We start from the raw sequence: 19871 nt of genomic DNA on the forward strand, positions 1-19871 counted from the left end.
AGGAAGCTGTACAACACTGGGATTGTGTGCTCAACTTGCCAACTGATAGAAAACAGTACCTTTGCACTCTCCTGACTTTTCCTATCACATGAATATTCGATTGGAAGCTGTTTTGGACAACTTTTCTTCTCTTCTGGTCAAACACTTGGCAGACCTCCGTGCAACGTCCAGAACACGACGGGAGATGTTTTCTGTGTTGGCACACTGTCTCCTCTCCAGACAGAGTGGAAAAGCTTTCTGCTAGGATGTAGACCACAAAAGACGCTAAAGACGAAGGTACGATGCTCTCCGGAGCTAAGCGCCGCTCCCGGGCTTCTTTCGGCAGAAGCCGCGCTAAGAGAGCACTGTGAGCGGTACAATCGTCTTTGCGCGAAGAAGCCGCTTCTTCGGCTCCGCGAGCCGGAGAGAGCGGCAGCATCGGAAAGGTGAAGAAGGAAGCTGTACAACACTGGGATTGTGTGCTCAACTTGCCAACTGATAGAAAACAGTACCTTTGCACTCTCCTGACTTTTCCTATCACATGAATATTCGATTGGAAGCTGTTTTGGACAGCTTTTCTTTTCTTTATGCCAAACACTTGGCAGACCTCCGTGCAACGTCCAGAACACGATGGGAGATGTTTTCTGTGCTGGTACAGGTTTTCCTTGCCAGACAGAGTGGAAAAGCTTTCTGCTCGGATGTAGACCACAAAAGACGCTAAAGACGAAGGTACGATGCTCTCCGGAGCTAAGCGCCGCTCCCGGGCTTCTTTCGGCAGAAGCCGCGCTAAGAGAGCACTGTGAGCGGTACAATCGTCTTTGCGCGAAGAAGCCGCTTCTTCGCCTCCGGGAGCCGGAGAGAGCGGCAGCATCGGAAAGGTGAAGAAGGAAGCTGTACAACACTGGGATTGTGTGCTCAACTTGCCAACTGATAGAAAAAAGTACCTGTGCACTCTCCTCACTTTTCCTATCACATGAATATTCGATTGGAAGCTGTTTTGGACAACTTTTCTTCTCTTCTTGTCAAACACTTGGCAGACCTCCGTACAACGTCCAGATCACGTTGGGAGATGTTTTCTGTGCTGGCGCAGGTTTTCCTTGCCAGACATAGTGGAAAAGCTTTCTGCTAGGATGTAGACCACAAAAGACGCTAAAGACGAAGGTACGATGCTCTCCGGAGCTAAGCGCCGCTCCCGGGCTTCTTTCGGCAGAAGCCGATCTAACGAGAACACTGTGAGCGGTACAATCGTCTTTGCGCGAAGTAGCCGCTTCTTCGGCTCCGGGAGCAGGAGAGAGCGGCAGCATCGGAAAGGTGAAGAAGGAAGCTGTACAACACTAGGATTGTGTGCACAGCATGTCAACTGATAGAAAACAGTACCTTACCATTCTCCTGACTTTTGTAATCACATGAATATTCGATTGGAAGCTGTTTTGGACAGCTTTTCTTTTCTTTATGCCAAACACTTGGCAGACCTCCGTGCAACGTCCAGAACACGATGGGAGATGTTTTCTGTGCTCCGGCAGGTTTTCCTTGCCTGACAGAGTGGAAAAGCTTTCTGCTAGGATGTAGACCACAAAAGACGCTAAAGACGAAGGTACAATGCTCTCCGGAGCTAAGCGCCGCTCCCGGGCTTCTTTCGGCAGAAGCCGCTCTAACGAGAACACTGTGAGCGGTACAATCGTCTTTGCGCGAAGAAGCCGCTTCTTCGCGTCCGGGAGCCGGAGAGAGCGGCAGCATCGGAAAGGTGAAGAAGGAAGCTGTACAACACTGGGATTGTGTGCTCAACTTGCCAACTGATAGAAAACAGTACCTTTGCACTCTCCTGACTTTTCCTATCACATGAATATTCGATTGGAAGCTGTTTTGGACAACTTCTCTTCTTGTCAAAAACTGGGGAGACTTCCGTGCAACGTCCAGAACACGATGGGAGATGTTTTCTGTGCTGGCGCAGGTTTTCCTTGCCAGACAGAGTGGAAAAGCTTTCTGCGAGGATGTAGACCACAAAAGACGCTAAAGACGAAGGGACGATGCTCTCCAGAGCTAAGCGCCGCTCCCGGGCTTCTTTCGGCAGAAGCCGCTCTAACGAGAACACTGTGAGCGGTACAATCGTCTTTGCGCGAAGTAGCCGCTTCTTCGGCTCCGGGAGCAGGAGAGAGCGGCAGCATCGGAAAGGTGAAGAAGGAAGCTGTACAACACTGGGATTGTGTGCTCAACTTGCCAACTGATAGAAAACAGTACCTTTGCACTTTGCATTCGATTGGAAGCTGTTTTGGACAACTTTTGTTCTCTTCTTGTCAAACACTTGGCAGGCCTCCGTGCAACGTCCAGAAAACGATGGGAGATGTTTTCTGTGCTCGCGCAGGTTTTCCTTGCCTGACAGAGTGGAAAAGCTTTCTGCTAGGATGTAGACCACAAAAGACGCTAAAGACGAAGGCACAATGCTCTCCGGAGCTAAGCGCCGCTCCCGGGCTTCTTTCGGCAGAAGCCGCTCTAACGAGAACACTGTGAGCGGTACAATCGTCTTTGCGCGAAGAAGCCGCTTCTTCGCCATCGGGAGCCGGAGAGAGCGGCAGCATCGGAAAGGTGAAGAAGGAAGCTGTACAACACTGGGATTGTGTGCTCAACTTGCCAACTGATAGAAAACAGTACCTTTGCACTCTCCTGACTTTTCCTATCAGATGAATATTCGATTGGAAGCTGTTTTGGACAGCTTTTCTTTTCTTAATGCCAAACACTTGGCAGACCTCCGTGCAACGTCCAGAAAATGATGGGAGATGTTTTCTGTGCTGGCGCAGGTTTTCCTTGCCAGACAGAGTGGAAAAGCTTTCTGCTAGGATGTAGACCAGAAAAGACGCTAAAGACGAAGGGACGATGCTCTCCGGAGCTAAGCGCCGCTCCCGGGCTTCTTTCGGCAGAAGCCGCTCTAACGAGAACACTGTGAGCGGTACAATCGTCTTTGCGCGAAGTAGCCGCTTCTTCGCCTCCGGGAGCCGGAGAGAGCGGCAGCATCGGAAAGGTGAAGAAGGAAGCTGTACAACACTGGGATTGTGTGCTCAACTTGCCAACTGATAGAAAACAGTACCTTTGCACTCTCCTGACTTTTCTAATCACATGAATATTCGATTGGAAGCTGTTTTGGACAGCTTTTCTTTTCTTTATGCCAAACACTTGGCAGACCTCCGTACATCGTCCAGATCACGTTGGGATATGTTTTCTGTGGTCCGGCAGGTTTTCCTTGCCTGACAGAGTGGAAAAGCTTTCTGCTAGGATGTAGACCACAAAAGACGCTAAAGACGAAGGGACGATGCTCTCCGGAGCTAAGCGCCGCTCCCGGGCTTCTTTCGGCAGAAGCCGCTCTAACGAGAACACTGTGAGCGGTACAATCGTCTTTGCGTGAAGAAGCCGCTTCTTCGGATCCGCGAGCCGGAGAGAGCGGCAGCATCGGAAAGGTGAAGAAGGAAGCTGTACAACACTGGGATTGTGTGCTCAACTTGCCAACTGATAGAAAACAGAACCTTTGCACTCTCCTGACTTTTCCTATCACATGAATATTCGATTGGAAGCTGTTTTGCACAACTTTTCTTCTCTTCTTGTCAAAAACTGGGCAGATATCCGTGCAACGTCCAGAAAACGATGGGAGATGTTTTCTGTGCTGGCGCAGTTTTTCCTTGCCAGACAGAGTGGAAAAGCTTTCTGCTAGGATGTAGACCACAAAAGACGCTAAAGACGAAGGGACGATGCTCTCCAGAGCTAAGCGCCGCTCCCGGGATTCTTTCGGCAGAAGCCGCTCAAACGAGAACACTGTGAGCGGTACAATCGTCTTTGCGCGAAGAAGCCGCTTCTTCGGCTCCGGGAGCCGGAGAGAGCGGCAGCATCGGAAAGGTGAAGAAGGAAGCTGTACAACACTAGGATTGTGTGCACAGCTTGTCAACTGATAGAAAACAGTACCTTTGCACTCTCCTGACTTTTCCTATCACATGAATATTCGATTGGAAGCTGTTTTGGACAGCTTTTCTTTTCTTTATGCCAAACACCTGGCAGACCTCCGTGCAACGTCCAGATCACGTTGGGAGATGTTCTCTGTGTTGGCACACTTTCTCCTTGCCAGACAGAGTGGAAAAGCTTTCTGCTAGGATGTAGACCACAAAAGACGCTAAAGACGAAGGTACGATGCTCTCCGGAGCTAAGCGCCGCTCCCGGGCTTCTTTCGGCAGAAGGCGCGCTAACGAGAGCACTGTGAGCGGTACAATCGTCTTTGCGCGAAGAAGCCGCTTCTTCGGCTCCGGGAGCCGGAGAGAGCGGCAGCATCGGAAAGGTGAAGAAGGAAGCTGTACAACACTGGGATTGTGTGCTCAACTTGCCAACTGATAGAAAACAGTACCTTTGCACTCTCCTGACTTTTCCTATCACATGAATATTCGATTGGAAGCTGTTTTGGACAACTTTTCTTTTCTTTATGCCAAACACTTGGCAGACCTCCGTACAGCGTCCAGAACACGATGGGAGATGTTTTCTGTGCTCCGGCAGGTTTTCCTTGCCTGACAGAGTGGAAAAGCTTTCTGCTAGGATGTAGACCACAAAAGACGCTAAAGACGAAGGTACAATGCTCTCCGGAGCTAAGCGCCGCTCCCGGGCTTCTTTCGGCAGAAGCCGCTCTAACGAGAGCACTGTGAGCGGTACAATCGTCTTTGCGTGAAGAAGCCGCTTCTTCGGCTCCGCGAGCCGGAGAGAGCGGCAGCATCGGAAAGGTGAAGAAGGAATCTGTATTACACTGGGATTGTGTGCTCAACTTGCCAACTGATAGAAAACAGTACCTTTGCACTCTCCTGACTTTTCCTATCACATGAATATTCGATTGGAAGCTGTTTTGGACAGCTTTTCTTTTCTTTATGCCAAACACTTGGCAGACCTCCGTACAACGTCCAGAATATGTTGGGAGATTTTTTCTGTGGTGGTACAGGTTTTCCTTGCCAGACAGAGTGGAAAAGCTTTCTGCTCGGATGTAGACCACAAAAGACGCTAAAGACGAAGGTACGATGCTCTCCGGATCTAAGCTCCGGTCCCGGGCTTCTTTCGGCAGAAGGCGCGCTAAGAGAGCACTGTGAGCGGTACAATCGTCTTTGCGCGAAGAAGCCGCTTCTTCGGCTCCGGGAGCCGGAGAGAGCGGCAGCATCGGAAAGGTGAAGAAGGAAGCTGTACAACACTGGGATTGTGTGCTCAACTTGCCAACTGATAGAAAACAGTACCTGTGCACTCTCCTGACTTTTCCTATCACATGAATATTCGATTGGAAGCTGTTTTGGACAACTTTTCTTCTCTTCTGGTCAAACACTTGGCAGACCTCCGTGCAACGTCCAGAACACGACGGGAGATGTTTTCTGTGTTGGCACACTGTCTCCTCTCCAGACAGAGTGGAAAAGCTTTCTGCTAGGATGTAGACCACAAAAGACGCTAAAGACGAAGGTACGATGCTCTCCGGAGCTAAGCGCCGCTCCCGGGCTTCTTTCGGCAGAAGCCGCGCTAAGAGAGCACTGTGAGCGGTACAATCGTCTTTGCGCGAAGAAGCCGCTTCTTCGGCTCCGCGAGCCGGAGAGAGCGGCAGCATCGGAAAGGTGAAGAAGGAAGCTGTACAACACTGGGATTGTGTGCTCAACTTGCCAACTGATAGAAAACAGTACCTTTGCACTCTCCTGACTTTTCCTATCACATGAATATTCGATTGGAAGCTGTTTTGGACAGCTTTTCTTTTCTTTATGCCAAACACTTGGCAGACCTCCGTGCAACGTCCAGAACACGATGGGAGATGTTTTCTGTGCTGGTACAGGTTTTCCTTGCCAGACAGAGTGGAAAAGCTTTCTGCTCGGATGTAGACCACAAAAGACGCTAAAGACGAAGGTACGATGCTCTCCGGAGCTAAGCGCCGCTCCCGGGCTTCTTTCGGCAGAAGCCGCGCTAAGAGAGCACTGTGAGCGGTACAATCGTCTTTGCGCGAAGAAGCCGCTTCTTCGCCTCCGGGAGCCGGAGAGAGCGGCAGCATCGGAAAGGTGAAGAAGGAAGCTGTACAACCCTGGGATTGTGTGCTCAACTTGCCAACTGATAGAAAAAAGTACCTGTGCACTCTCCTCACTTTTCCTATCACATGAATATTCGATTGGAAGCTGTTTTGGACAACTTTTCTTCTCTTCTTGTCAAACACTTGGCAGACCTCCGTACAACGTCCAGATCACGTTGGGAGATGTTTTCTGTGCTGGCGCAGGTTTTCCTTGCCAGACATAGTGGAAAAGCTTTCTGCTAGGATGTAGACCACAAAAGACGCTAAAGACGAAGGTACGATGCTCTCCGGAGCTAAGCGCCGCTCCCGGGCTTCTTTCGGCAGAAGCCGATCTAACGAGAACACTGTGAGCGGTACAATCGTCTTTGCGCGAAGTAGCCGCTTCTTCGGCTCCGGGAGCAGGAGAGAGCGGCAGCATCGGAAAGGTGAAGAAGGAAGCTGTACAACACTAGGATTGTGTGCACAGCTTGCCAACTCATAGAAAACAGTACCTTTGCACTCTCCTGACTTTTCCTATCACATGAATATTCGATTGGAAGCTGTTTTGGACAGCTTTTCTTTTCTTTATTCCAAACACTTGGCAGACCTCCGTGCAACATCCAGAACACGATGGGATATGTTTTCTTTGCTCCGGCAGGTTTTCCTTGCCAGACAGAGTGGAAAAGCTTTCTGCTAGGATGTAGACCACAAAAGACGCTAAAGACGAAGGTACGATGCTCTCCGGAGCTAAGCGCCGCTCCCGGGCTTCTTTCGGCAGAAGGCGCGCTAAGAGAGCACTGTGAGCGGTACAATCATCTTTGCGCGAAGAAGCCGCTTCTTCGGCTCCGGGAGCCGGAGAGAGCGGCAGCATCGGAAAGGTGAAGAAGGAAGCTGTACAACAATGGGATTGTGTGCGCAACTTGCCAACTGATAGAAAACAGTACCTTTGCACTCTCCTGACTTTTCCTATCACATGAATATTCGATTGGAAGCTGTTTTGGACAACTTTTCTTCTCTTCTTGTCAAACACTTGACAGACCTCCGTGCAACGTCCAGATCACGTTGGGAGATGTTCTCTGTGTTGGCACACTTTCTCCTTGCCAGACAGAGTGGAAAAGCTTTCTGCTAGGATGTAGACCACAAAAGACGCTAAAGACGAAGGTACGATGCTCTCCGGAGCTAAGCGCCGCTCCCGGGCTTCTTTCGGCAGAAGGCGCGCTAACGAGAGCACTGTGAGCGGTACAATCGTCTTTGCGCGAAGAAGCCGCTTCTTCGGCTCCGGGAGCCGGAGAGAGCGGCAGCATCGGAAAGGTGAAGAAGGAAGCTGTACAACACTAGGATTGTGTGCACAGCATGTCAACTGATAGAAAACAGTACCTTACCATTCTCCTGACTTTTGTAATCACATGAATATTCGATTGGAAGCTGTTTTGGACAGCTTTTCTTTTCTTTATGCCAAACACTTGGCAGACCTCCGTGCAACGTCCAGAACACGATGGGAGATGTTTTCTGTGCTCCGGCAGGTTTTCCTTGCCTGACAGAGTGGAAAAGCTTTCTGCTAGGATGTAGACCACAAAAGACGCTAAAGACGAAGGTACAATGCTCTCCGGAGCTAAGCGCCGCTCCCGGGCTTCTTTCGGCAGAAGCCGCTCTAACGAGAACACTGTGAGCGGTACAATCGTCTTTGCGCGAAGAAGCCGCTTCTTCGCGTCCGGGAGCCGGAGAGAGCGGCAGCATCGGAAAGGTGAAGAAGGAAGCTGTACAACACTGGGATTGTGTGCTCAACTTGCCAACTGATAGAAAACAGTACCTTTGCACTCTCCTGACTTTTCGTATCACATGAATATTCGATTGGAAGCTGTTTTGGACAACTTCTCTTCTTGTCAAAAACTGGGGAGACTTCCGTGCAATGTCCAGAACACGATGGGAGATGTTTTCTGTGCTGGCGCAGGTTTTCCTTGCCAGACAGAGTGGAAAAGCTTTCTGCGAGGATGTAGACCACAAAAGACGCTAAAGACGAAGGGACGATGCTCTCCAGAGCTATGCGCCGCTCCCGGGCTTCTTTCGGCAGAAGCCACTCTAACGAGAACACTGTGAGCGGTACAATCGTCTTTGCGCGAAGTAGCCGCTTCTTCGGCTCCGGGAGCAGGAGAGAGCGGCAGCATCGGAAAGGTGAAGAAGGAAGCTGTACAACACTGGGATTGTGTGCTCAACTTGCCAACTGATAGAAAACAGTACCTTTGCACTTTGCATTCGATTGGAAGCTGTTTTGGACAACTTTTGTTCTCTTCTTGTCAAACACTTGGCAGGCCTCCGTGCAACGTCCAGAAAACGATGGGAGATGTTTTCTGTGCTCGCGCAGGTTTTCCTTGCCTGACAGAGTGGAAAAGCTTTCTGCTAGGATGTAGACCACAAAAGACGCTAAAGACGAAGGCACAATGCTCTCCGGAGCTAAGCGCCGCTCCCGGGCTTCTTTCGGCAGAAGCCGCTCTAACGAGAACACTGTGAGCGGTACAATCGTCTTTGCGCGAAGAAACCGCTTCTTCGCCATCAGGAGCCGGAGAGAGCGGCAGCATCGGAAAGGTGAAGATGGAAGCTGTACAACACTGGGATTGTGTGCTCAACTTGCCAACTGATAGAAAACAGTACCTTTGCACTCTCCTGACTTTTCCTATCACATGAATATTCGATTGGAAGCTGTTTTGGACAGCTTTTCTTTTCTTAATGCCAAACACTTGGCAGACCTCCGTGCAACGTCCAGAAAATGATGGGAGATGTTTTCTGTTCTGGCGCAGGTTTTCCTTGCCAGACAGAGTGGAAAAGCTTTCTGCTAGGATGTAGACCAGAAAAGACGCTAAAGACGAAGGGACGATGCTCTCCGGAGCTAAGCGCCGCTCCCGGGCTTCTTTCGGAAGAAGCCGCTCTAACGAGAACACTGTGAGCGGTACAATCGTCTTTGCGCGAAGTAGCCGCTTCTTCGCCTCCGGGAGCCGGAGAGAGCGGCAGCATCGGAAAGGTGAAGAAGGAAGCTGTACAACACTGGGATTGTGTGCTCAACTTGCCAACTGATAGAAAACAGTACCTTTGCACTCTCCTGACTTTTCTAATCACATGAATATTCGATTGGAAGCTGTTTTGGACAGCTTTTCTTTTCTTTATGCCAAACACTTGGCAGACCTCCATACATCGTCCAGATCACGTTGGGATATGTTTTCTGTGCTCCGGCAGGTTTTCCTTGCCTGACAGAGTGGAAAAGCTTTCTGCTAGGATGTAGACCACAAAAGACGCTAAAGACGAAGGGATGATGCTCTCCGGAGCTAAGCGCCGCTCCCGGGCTTCTTTCGGCACAAGCCGCTCTAACGAGAACACTGTGAGCGGTACAATCGTCTTTGCGTGAAGAAGCCGCTTCTTCGGATCCGCGAGCCGGAGAGAGCGGCAGCATCGGAAAGGTGAAGAAGGAAGCTGTACAACACTGGGATTGTGTGCTCAACTTGCCAACTGATAGAAAACAGAACCTTTGCACTCTCCTGACTTTTCCTATCACATGAATATTCGATTGGAAGCTGTTTTGGACAACTTTTCTTCTCTTCTTGTCAAAAACTGGGCAGATCTCCGTGCAACGTCCAGAAAACGATGGGAGATGTTTTCTGTGCTGGCGCAGTTTTTCCTTGCCAGACAGAGTGGAAAAGCTTTCTGCTAGGATGTAGACCACAAAAGACGCTAAAGACGAAGGGACGATGCTCTCCAGAGCTAAGCGCCGCTCCCGGGCTTCTTTCGGCAGAAGCCGCTCTAACGAGAACACTGTGAGCGGTACAATCGTCTTTGCGCGAAGAAGCCGCTTCTTCGGCTCCGGGAGCCGGAGAGAGCGGCAGCATCGGAAAGGTGAAGAAGGATGCTGTACTACATTGGGATTTTGTGCGCAGCTAGCCAACTGATAGAAAACAGTACCTTACCACTCTCCTGACTTTTCCAATCACATGAATATTCCATTGGAAACTGTTTTGCACAACTTTTCTTTTCTTCATTCCAAACACTTGGCAGACTTCCGTGCAACGTCCAGATCACGTTGGGTGATGTTTTCTGTGCTCCCGCAGGTTTTCCTGGCCTGACAGAGTGGAAAAGATTTCTGCTAGGATGTAGACCACAAAAGACGCTAAAGACGAAGGTACGATTCTCTCCGGAGCTAAGAGCCCCTCCCGGGCTTCTTTCGGCAGAAGCCGCGCTAAGAGAGCACTGTGAGCGGTATAATCGTCTTTGCGCGAAGAAGCCGCTTCTTGGGCTCCGCGAGACGGAGAGAGCGGCAGCATCAGAAATGTGAAGAAGGAAGCTGTACAACACTGGGATTGTGTGCGCAACTTGCCAACTGATAGAAAACAGTACCTTTGCACTCTCCTGACTTTTCCTATCACATGAATATTTGATTGGAAGCTGTTTTGGACAGCTTTACTTTTCTTTATGCCAAACACTTGGCAGAGCTCCGTGCAACGTCCAGAACACGATGGGAGATATTTTCTGTGCTCCGGCAGGTTTTCCTTGCCTGACAGAGTGGAAAAGCTTTCTGCTAGGATGTAGACCACAAAAGACGCTAAAGACGATGGTACAATGCTCTCCGGACCTAAGCGCCGCTCCCGGGCTTCTTTCGGCAGGAGCCGCTCCAACGAGAATACTGTGAGCGGTACAATCGTCTTTGCGCGAAGAAGCCGCTTCTTCGGCTCCGGGAGCCGGAGAGAGCGGCAGCATCGGAAAGGTGAAGAAGGAAGCTGTACAACACTGGGATTGTGTGCTCAACTTGCCAACTGATAGAAAACAGTACCTTTGCACTCTCCTGACTTTTCCTATCACATGAATATTCGATTGGAAGCTGTTTTGGACAGCTTTTCTTTTCTTTATGCCAAACACTTGGCAGACCTCCGTACAACGTCCAGATCACGTTGGGAGATGTTTTCTGTGCTCCCGCAGATTTTCCTTGCCAGACAGAGTGGAAAAGCTTTCTGCTAGGATGTAGACCACAAAAGACGCTAAAGACGAAGGTACAATGCTCTCCGGAGCTAAGCGCCGCTCCCGGGCTTCTTTCGGCAGAAGCCGCTCTAACAAGAGCACTGTGAGCGGTACAATCGTCTTTGCGCGAAGAAGCAGCTTCTTCGCCTCCAGGAGCCGGAGAGAGCGGCAGCATCGGAAAGGTGAAGAAGGATGCTGTACAACACTGGGATTGTGTGCTCAACTTGCCAACTGATAGAAAACAGTACCTTTGCACTCTCCTGACTTTTCCTATCACATGAATATTCGATTGGAAGCTGTTTTGGACAGCTTTTCTTTCCTTTATGCCAAACACTTGGCAGACCTCCGTACATCGTCCAGATCACGATGGGATATGTTTTCTGTGCTCCGGCAGGTTTTCCTTGCCTGACAGAGTGGAAAAGCTTTCTGCTAGGATGTAGACCACAAAAGACGCTAAAGACGAAGGGACGATGCTCTCCGGAGCTAAGCGCCGCTCCCGGGCTTCTTTCGGCAGAAGCCGCTCTAACGAGAACACTGTGAGCGGTACAATCGTCTTTGCGCGAAGAAGCCGCTTCTTCGCCTCCGGGAGCCGGAGAGAGCGGCAGCATCGGAAAGGTGAAGAAGGAAGCTGTACAACACTGGGATTGTGTGCTCAACTTGCCAACTGATAGAAAACAGTACCTTTGCACTCTCCTGACTTTTCCTATCACATGAATATTCGATTGGAAGCTGTTTTGGACAGCTTTTCTTTTCTTTATGCCAAACACTTGGCAGACCTCCGTACATCGTCCAGATCACGTTGGGATATGTTTTCTGTGCTCCGGCAGGTTTTCCTTGCCTGACAGAGTGGAAAAGCTTTCTGCTAGGATGTAGACCACAAAAGACGCTAAAGACGAAGGGACGATGCTCTCCGGAGCTAAGCGCCGCTCCCGGGCTTCTTTCGGCAGAAGCCGCTCTAATGAGAACACTGTGAGCGGTACAATCGTCTTTGCGTGAAGAAGCCGCTTCTTCGGATCCGCGAGCCGGAGAGAGCGGCAGCATCGGAAAGGTGAAGAAGGAAGCTGTACAACACTGGGATTGTGTGCTCAACTTGCCAACTGATAGAAAACAGTACCTTTGCACTCTCCTGACTTTTCTAATCACATGAATATTCGATTGGAATCTGTTTTGGACAGCTTTTCTTTTCTTTATGCCAAACACTTGGCAGACCTCCGTGCAACGTCCAGAACACGATGGGATATGTTCTCTGTGCTCCGGCAGGTTTTCCTTGCCTGACAGAATGGAAAAGATTTCTGCTAGGATGTAGACCACAAAAAACGCTAAAGACGAAGGTACGATTCTCTCCGGAGCTAAGAGCCGCTCCCGGGCTTCTTTCGGCAGAAGCCGCGCTAAGAGAGCACTGTGAGCGGTATAATCGTCTTTGCGCGAAGAAGCCGCTTCTTGGGCTCCGCGAGACGGAGAGAGCGGCAGCATCAGAAATGTGAAGAAGGAAGCTGTACAACACTGGGATTGTGTGCGCAACTTGCCAACTGATAGAAAACAGTACCTTTGCACTCTCCTGACTTTTCCTATCACATGAATATTCGATTGGAACCTGTTTTGGACAACTTTTCTTCTCTTCTTGTCAAACACTTGGCAGACCTCCGTGCAACGTCCAGAACACGATGGGAGATGTTTTCTGTGCTCCGGCAGGTTTTCCTTGCCTGACAGAGTGGAAAAGCTTTCTGCTAGGATGTAGACCACAAAAGACGCTAAAGACGAAGGTACGATGCTCTCCGGAGCTAAGCGCCGCTCCCGGGCTTCTTTCGGCAGAAGCCGCTCTAACGAGAACACTGTGAGCGGTACAATCGTCTTTGCGCGAAGAAGCCGCTTCTTCGCCATCGGGAGCCGGAGAGAGCGGCAGCATCGGAAAGGTGAAGAAGGAAGCTGTACAACACTGGGATTGTGTGCTCAACTTGCCAACTGATAGAAAACAGTACCTTTGCACTCTCCTGACTTTTCCTATCACATGAATATTCGATTGGAAGCTGTTTTGGACAGCTTTTCTTTTCTTCATGCCAAACACTTGGCAGACCTCCGTGCAACGTCCAGAAAATTATGGGAGATATTTTCTGTGCTGGCGCAGGTTTTCCTTGCCAGACAGAGTGGAAAAGCTTTCTGCTAGGATGTAGACCAGAAAAGACGCTAAAGACGAAGGGACGATGCTCTCCGGAGCTAAGCGCCGCTCCCGGGCTTCTTTCGGCAGAAGCCGCTCTAACGAGAACACTGTGAGCGTTACAATCGTCTTTGCGCGAAGAAGCCGCTTCTTCGCCTCCGGGAGCCGGAGAGAGCGGCAGCATCGGAAAGGTGAAGAAGGAAGCTGTACAACACTGGGATTGTGTGCTCAACTTGCCAACTGATAGAAAACAGTACCTTTGCACTCTCCTGACTTTTCCTATCACATGAATATTCGATTGGAAGCTGTTTTGGACAGCTTTTCTTTTCTTTATGCCAAGCACTTGGCAGACCTCCGTACATCGTCCAGATCACGTTGGGAGATGTTTTCTGTGCTCCGGCAGGTTTTCCTTGCCTGACAGAGTGGAAAAGCTTTCTGCTAGGATGTAGACCACAAAAGACGCTAAAGACGAAGGGACGATGCTCTCCAGAGCTGAGCGCCGCTCCCAGGCTTCTTTCGGCAGAAGCCGCTCTAACGAGAGCACTGTGAGCGGTACAATCGTCTTTGCGCGAAGAAGCCGCTTCTTCGGCTCCGGGAGCCGGAGAGAGCGGCAGCTTCGGAAAGGTGAAGAAGGATGCTGTACTACATTGGGATTTTGTGCGCAGCTTGCCAACTGATAGAAAACAGTACCTTACCACTCTCCTGACTTTTCCAATCACATGAATATTCCATTGGAAACTGTTTTGCACAACTTTTCTTTTCTTCATGCCAAACACTTGGCAGACCTCCGTGCAACGTCCAGATCACGTTGGGAGATGTTTTCTGTGCTGGTATAGGTTTTCCTTGCCTGACAGAGTGGAAAAGCTTTCTGCTAGGATGTAGACCACAAAAGACGCTAAAGACGAAGGTACGATGCTCTCCGGAGCTAAGCGCCGCTCCCGGGCTTCTTTCGGCAGAAGCCGCGCTAAGAGAGCACTGTGAGCGGTACAATCGTCTTTGCGCGAAGAAGCCGCTTCTTCGCCTCCGGGACCCGGAGAGAGCGGCAGAATCGGAAAGGTGAAGAAGGAAGCTGTACAACACTGGGATTGTGTGCACAGCTTGCCAACTGATAGAAAACAGTACCTTACCATTCTCCTGACTTTTCTAATCACATGAATATTCGATTGGAAGCTGTTTTGGACAGCTTTTCTTTTCTTTATGCCAAACACTTGGCAGACCTCCGTGCAACGTCCAGAACACGATGGGATATGTTTTCTGTGCTCCGGCAGGTTTTCCTTGCCTGACAGAGTGGAAAAGATTTCTGCTAGGATGTAGACCACAAAAGACGCTAAAGACGAAGGTACGATGCTCTCCGGAGCTAAGAGCCGCTCCCGGGCTTCTTTCGGCAGAAGCCGCGCTAAGAGAGCACTGTGAGCGGTATAATCGTCTTTGCGCGAAGTAGCCGCTTCTTGGGCTCCGCGAGACGGAGAGAGCGGCAGCATCAGAAATGTGAAGAAGGAAGCTGTACAACACTGGGATTGTGTGCGCAACTTGCCAACTGATAGAAAACAGTACCTTTGCACTCTCCTGACTTTTCCTATCACATGAATATTCGATTGGAAGCTGTTTTGGACAACTTTTCTTCTCTTCTTGTCAAACACTTGGCAGACCTCCGTGCAACGTCCAGAAAACGATGGGAGATGTTTTCTGTGCTCCGGCAGGTTTTCCTTGCCTGACAGAGTGGAAAAGCTTTCTGCTAGGATGTAGACCACAGAAGATGCTAAAGACGAAGGTACGATGCTCTCCGGAGCTAAGCGCCGCTCCTGGGCTTCTTTCGGCAGAAGCCGCTCTAACGAGAACACTGTGAGCGGTACAATCGTCTTTGCGCGAAGAAGCCGCTTCTTCGGCTCCGCGAGCCGGAGAGAGCGGCAGCATCGGAAAGGTGAAGAAGGAAGCTGTACAACACTAGGATTGTGTGCACAGCTTGCCAACTGATAGAAAACAGTACCTTTGCACTCTCCTGGCTTTTCCTATCACATGAATATTTGATTGGAAGCTGTTTTGGACAGCTTTACTTTTCTTTATGCCAAACACTTGGCAGAGCTCCGTGCAACGTCCAGAACACGATGGGAGATGTTTTCTGTGCTCCGGCAGGTTTTCCTTGCCTGACAGAGTGGAAAAGCTTTCTGCTAGGATGTAGACCACAAAAGACGCTAAAGACGATGGTACAATGCTCTCCGGACCTAAGCGCCGCTCCCGGGCTTCTTTCGGCAGGAGCCGCTCCAACGAGAATACTGTGAGCGGTACAATCGCCTTTGCGCGAAGAAGCCGCTTCTTCGCCTCCGGGAGCCGGAGAGGGCGGCAGCAACGGAAAGGTGAAGAAGGAAGCTGTACAACACTAGGATTGTGTGCACAACTTGTCAACTGATAGAAAACAGTACCTTACCATTCTCCTGACTTTTGTAATCACATGAATATTCGATTGGAAGCTGTTTTGGACAGCTTTTATTTTCTTTATGCCAAACACCTGGCAGACCTCCGTGCAAGGTCCAGAACACGATGGGAGATGTTTTCTGTGCTGGCGCAGGTTTTCCTTGCCAGACAGAGTGGAAAAGCTTTCTGCTAGGATGTAGACCACAAAAGACGCTAAAGAGGAAGGGACGATGCTCTCCGGAGCTAAGCGCCGCTCCTGGGCTTCTTTCGGCAGAAGCCGCTCTAACGAAAACACTGTGAGCGGTACAATTGTCTTTGCGCGAAGAAGCCGCTTCTTCGGATCCGCGAGCCGGAGAGAGCGGCATCATCGGAAAGGTGAAGAAGGAAGCTGTACAACCCTGGGATTGTGTGCTCAACTTGCCAACTGATAGAAAACAGTACCTTTGCACTCTCCTGACTTTTCCTATCACATGAATATTCGATTGGAAGCTGTTTTGGACAACTTTCTTCTCTTCTTGTCAAAAACTGGGCAGACCTCCGTGCAACGTCCAGAAAACGATGGGAGATGTTTTCTGTGCTGGCGCAGGTTTTCCTTGCCAGACAGAGTGGAAAAGCTTTCTGCTAGGATGTAGACCACAAAAGACGCTAAAGACGAAGGGACTATGCTCTCCAGAGCTGAGCGCCGCTCCCAGGCTTCTTTCGGCAGAAGCCGCTCTAACGAGAGCACTGTGAGCGGTACAATAGTCTTTGCGCGAAGAAGCCGCTTCTTCGGCTCCGGGAGCCGGAGAGAGCGGCAGCTTCGGAAAGGTGAAGAAGGATGCTGTACTACATTGGGATTTTGTGCGCAGCTTGCCAACTGATAGAAAACAGTACCTTACCACTCTCCTGACTTTTCCAATCACATGAATATTCCATTGGAAACTGTTTTGGACAGCTTTTCTTTTCTTTATTCCAAACACTTGGCAGACCTCCGTGCAACGTCCAGAACACGATGGGATATGTTTTCTGTGCTCCGGCAGGTTTTCCTTGCCTGACAGAGTGGAAAAGCTTTCTGCTAGGATGTAGACCACAAAAGACGCTAAAGACGAAGGTACGATTCTCTCCGGAGCTAAGAGCCGCTCCCGGGCTTCTTTCGGCAGAAGCCGCGCTAAGAGAGCACTGTGAGCGGTATAATCGTCTTTGCGCGAAGTAGCCGCTTCTTGGGCTCCGCGAGACGGAGAGAGCGGCAGCATCAGAAATGTGAAGAAGGAAGCTGTACAACACTGGGATTGTGTGCTCAATTTGCCAACTGATAGAAAACAGTACCTTTGCACTCTCCTGACTTTTCCTATCACATGAATATTCGATTGGAAGCTGTTTTGGACAACTTTTCTTCTCTTCTTGTCAAACACTTGGCAGACCTCCGTGCAACGTCCAGAAAACGATGGGAGATGTTTTCTGTGCTCCGGCAGGTTTTCCTTGCCTGACAGAGTGGAAAAGCTTTCTGCTAGGATGTAGACCACAAAAGACGCTAAAGACGAAGGTACAATGCTCTCCAGAGCTAAGCGCCGCTCCCGGGCTTCTTTCGGCAGAAGCCGCTCTAACGAGAACACTGTGAGCGGTACAATCGTCTTTGCGCGAAGAAGCCGCTTCTTCGGCTCCGCGAGCCGGAGAGAGCGGCAGCATCGGAAAGGTGAAGAAGGAAGCTGTACAACCCTGGGATTGTGTGCTCAACTTGCCAACTGATAGAAAAAAGTACCTGTGCACTCTCCTGACTTTTCCTATCACATGAATATTCGATTGGAAGCTGTTTTGGACAGCTTTTCTTTCCTTCATGCCAAACACTTGGCAGACCTCCGTACAACGTCCAGATCACGTTGGGAGATGTTTTCTGTGCTCCGGCAGGTTTTCCTTGCCTGACAGAGTGGAAAAGCTTTCTGCTAGGATGTAGACCACAAAAGACGCTAAAGACGAAGGGACGATGCTCTCCGGAGCTAAGCGCCGCTCCCGGGCTTCTTTCGGCAGAAGCCGCGCTAACGAGAACACTGTGAGCGGTACAATCGTCTTTGCGTGAAGAAGCCGCTTCTTCGGCTCCGGGAGCCGGAGAGAGCGGCAGCATCGGAAAGGTGAAGAAGGAAGCTGTACAACACTGGGATTGTGTGCGCAACTTGCCAACTGATAGAAAACAGTACCTTTGCACTCTCCTGACTTTTCCTATCACATGAATATTCGATTGGAAGCTGTTTTGGACAGCTTTTCTTTTCTTTATGCCAAACACTTGGCAGACCTCCGTACAAAGTCCAGATCACGTTGGGAGATGTTTTCTGTGCTCCGGCAGGTTTTCCTTGCCTGACAGAGTGGAAAAGCTTTCTGCTAGGATGTAGACCACAAAAGACGCTAAAGACGAAGGGACGATGCTCTCCGGAGCTAAGCGCCGCTCCCGGGCTTCTTTCGGCAGAAGCCGCGCTAACGAGAACACTGTGAGCGGTACAATCGTCTTTGCGTGAAGAAGCCGCTTCTTCGGCTCCGGGAGCCGGAGAGAGCGGCAGCATCGGAAAGGTGAAGAAGGAAGCTGTACAACACTAGGATTGTGTGCACAGCTTGTCAACTGATAGAAAACAGTGCCTTACCATTCTCCTGACTTTTGTAATCACATGAATATTCGATTGGAAGCTGTTTTGGACAGCTTTTCTTTTCTTTATGCCAAACACCTGGCAGACCTCCGTGCAAGGTCCAGAACACGATGGGAGATGTTTTCTGTGCTCCAGCAGGTTTTCCTTGCCTGACAGAGTGGAAAAGCTTTCTGCTAGGATGTAGACCACAAAAGACGCTAAAGACGAAGGTACAATGCTCTCCGGAGCTAAGCGCCGCTCCCGGGCTTCTTTCGGCAGAAGCCGCTCTAACAAGAGCACTGTGAGCGGTACAATCGTCTTTGCGCGAAGAAGCCGCTTCTTCGCGTCCGGGAGCCGGAGAGAGCGGCAGCATCGGAAAGGTGAAGAAGGAAGCTGTACAACACTGGGATTGTGTGCTCAACTTGCCAACTGATAGAAAAAAGTACCTTTGCACTCTCCTGACTTTTCCTATCACATGAATATTCGATTGGAAGCTGTTTTGGACAGCTTTTTTCTCTTCTTGTAAAAAACTGGGCAGAGCTCCGTGCAACGTCCAGAAAACGATGGGAGATGTTTTCTGTGCTCCGGCAGGTTTTCCTTGCCTGACAGAGTGGAAAAGCTTTCTGCTAGGATGTAGACCACAAAAGACGCTAAAGACGAAGGGACGATGCTCTCCGGAGCTAAGCGCCGCTCCCGGGCTTCTTTCGGCAGAAGCCGCGCTAACGAGAACACTGTGAGCGGTACAATCGTCTTTGCGTGAAGAAGCCGCTTCTTCGGCTCCGGGAGCCGGAGAGAGCGGCAGCATCGGAAAGGTGAAGAAGGAAGCTGTACAACACTAGGATTGTGTGCACAGCTTGTCAACTGATAGAAAACAGTACCTTACCATTCTCCTGACTTTTGTAATCACATGAATATTCGATTGGAAGCTGTTTTGGACAGCTTTTCTTTTCTTTATGCCAAACACCTGGCAGACCTCCGTGCAAGGTCCAGAACACGATGGGAGATGTTTTCTGTGCTCCAGCAGGTTTTCCTTGCCTGACAGAGTGGAAAAGCTTTCTGCTAGGATGTAGACCACAAAAGACGCTAAAGACGAAGGTACAATGCTCTCCGGAACTAAGCGCCGCTCCCGGGCTTCTTTCGGCAGAAGCCGCTCTAACAAGAGCACTGTGAGCGGTACAATCGTCTTTGCGCGAAGAAGCCGCTTCTTCGCGTCCGGGAGCCGGAGAGAGCGGCAGCATCGGAAAGGTGAAGAAGGAAGCTGTACAACACTGGGATTGTGTGCTCAACTTGCCAACTGATAGAAAAAAGTACCTTTGCACTCTCCTGACTTTTCCTATCACATGAATATTCGATTGGAAGCTGTTTTGGACAGCTTTTTTCTCTTCTTGTAAAAAACTGGGCAGAGCTCCGTGCAACGTCCAGAAAACGATGGGAGATGTTTTCTGTGCTCCGGCAGGTTTTCCTTGCCTGACAGAGTGGAAAAGCTTTCTGCTAGGATGTAGACCACAAAAGACGCTAAAGACGAAGGTACAATGCTCTCCGGAGCTAAGCGCCGCTCCCGGGCTTCTTTCGGCAGAAGCCGCTCTAACAAGAGCACTGTGAGCGGTACAATCGTCTTTGCGCGAAGAAGCCGCTTCTTCGGCTCCGCGAGCCGGAGAGAGCGGCAGCATCGGAAAGGTGAAGAAGGAAGCTGTACAACACTGGG

This window comes from Ammospiza caudacuta, chromosome 5 (genome assembly GCF_027887145.1).
Source record: "Ammospiza caudacuta isolate bAmmCau1 chromosome 5, bAmmCau1.pri, whole genome shotgun sequence".
Lineage (NCBI taxonomy): Eukaryota > Metazoa > Chordata > Aves > Passeriformes > Passerellidae > Ammospiza > Ammospiza caudacuta.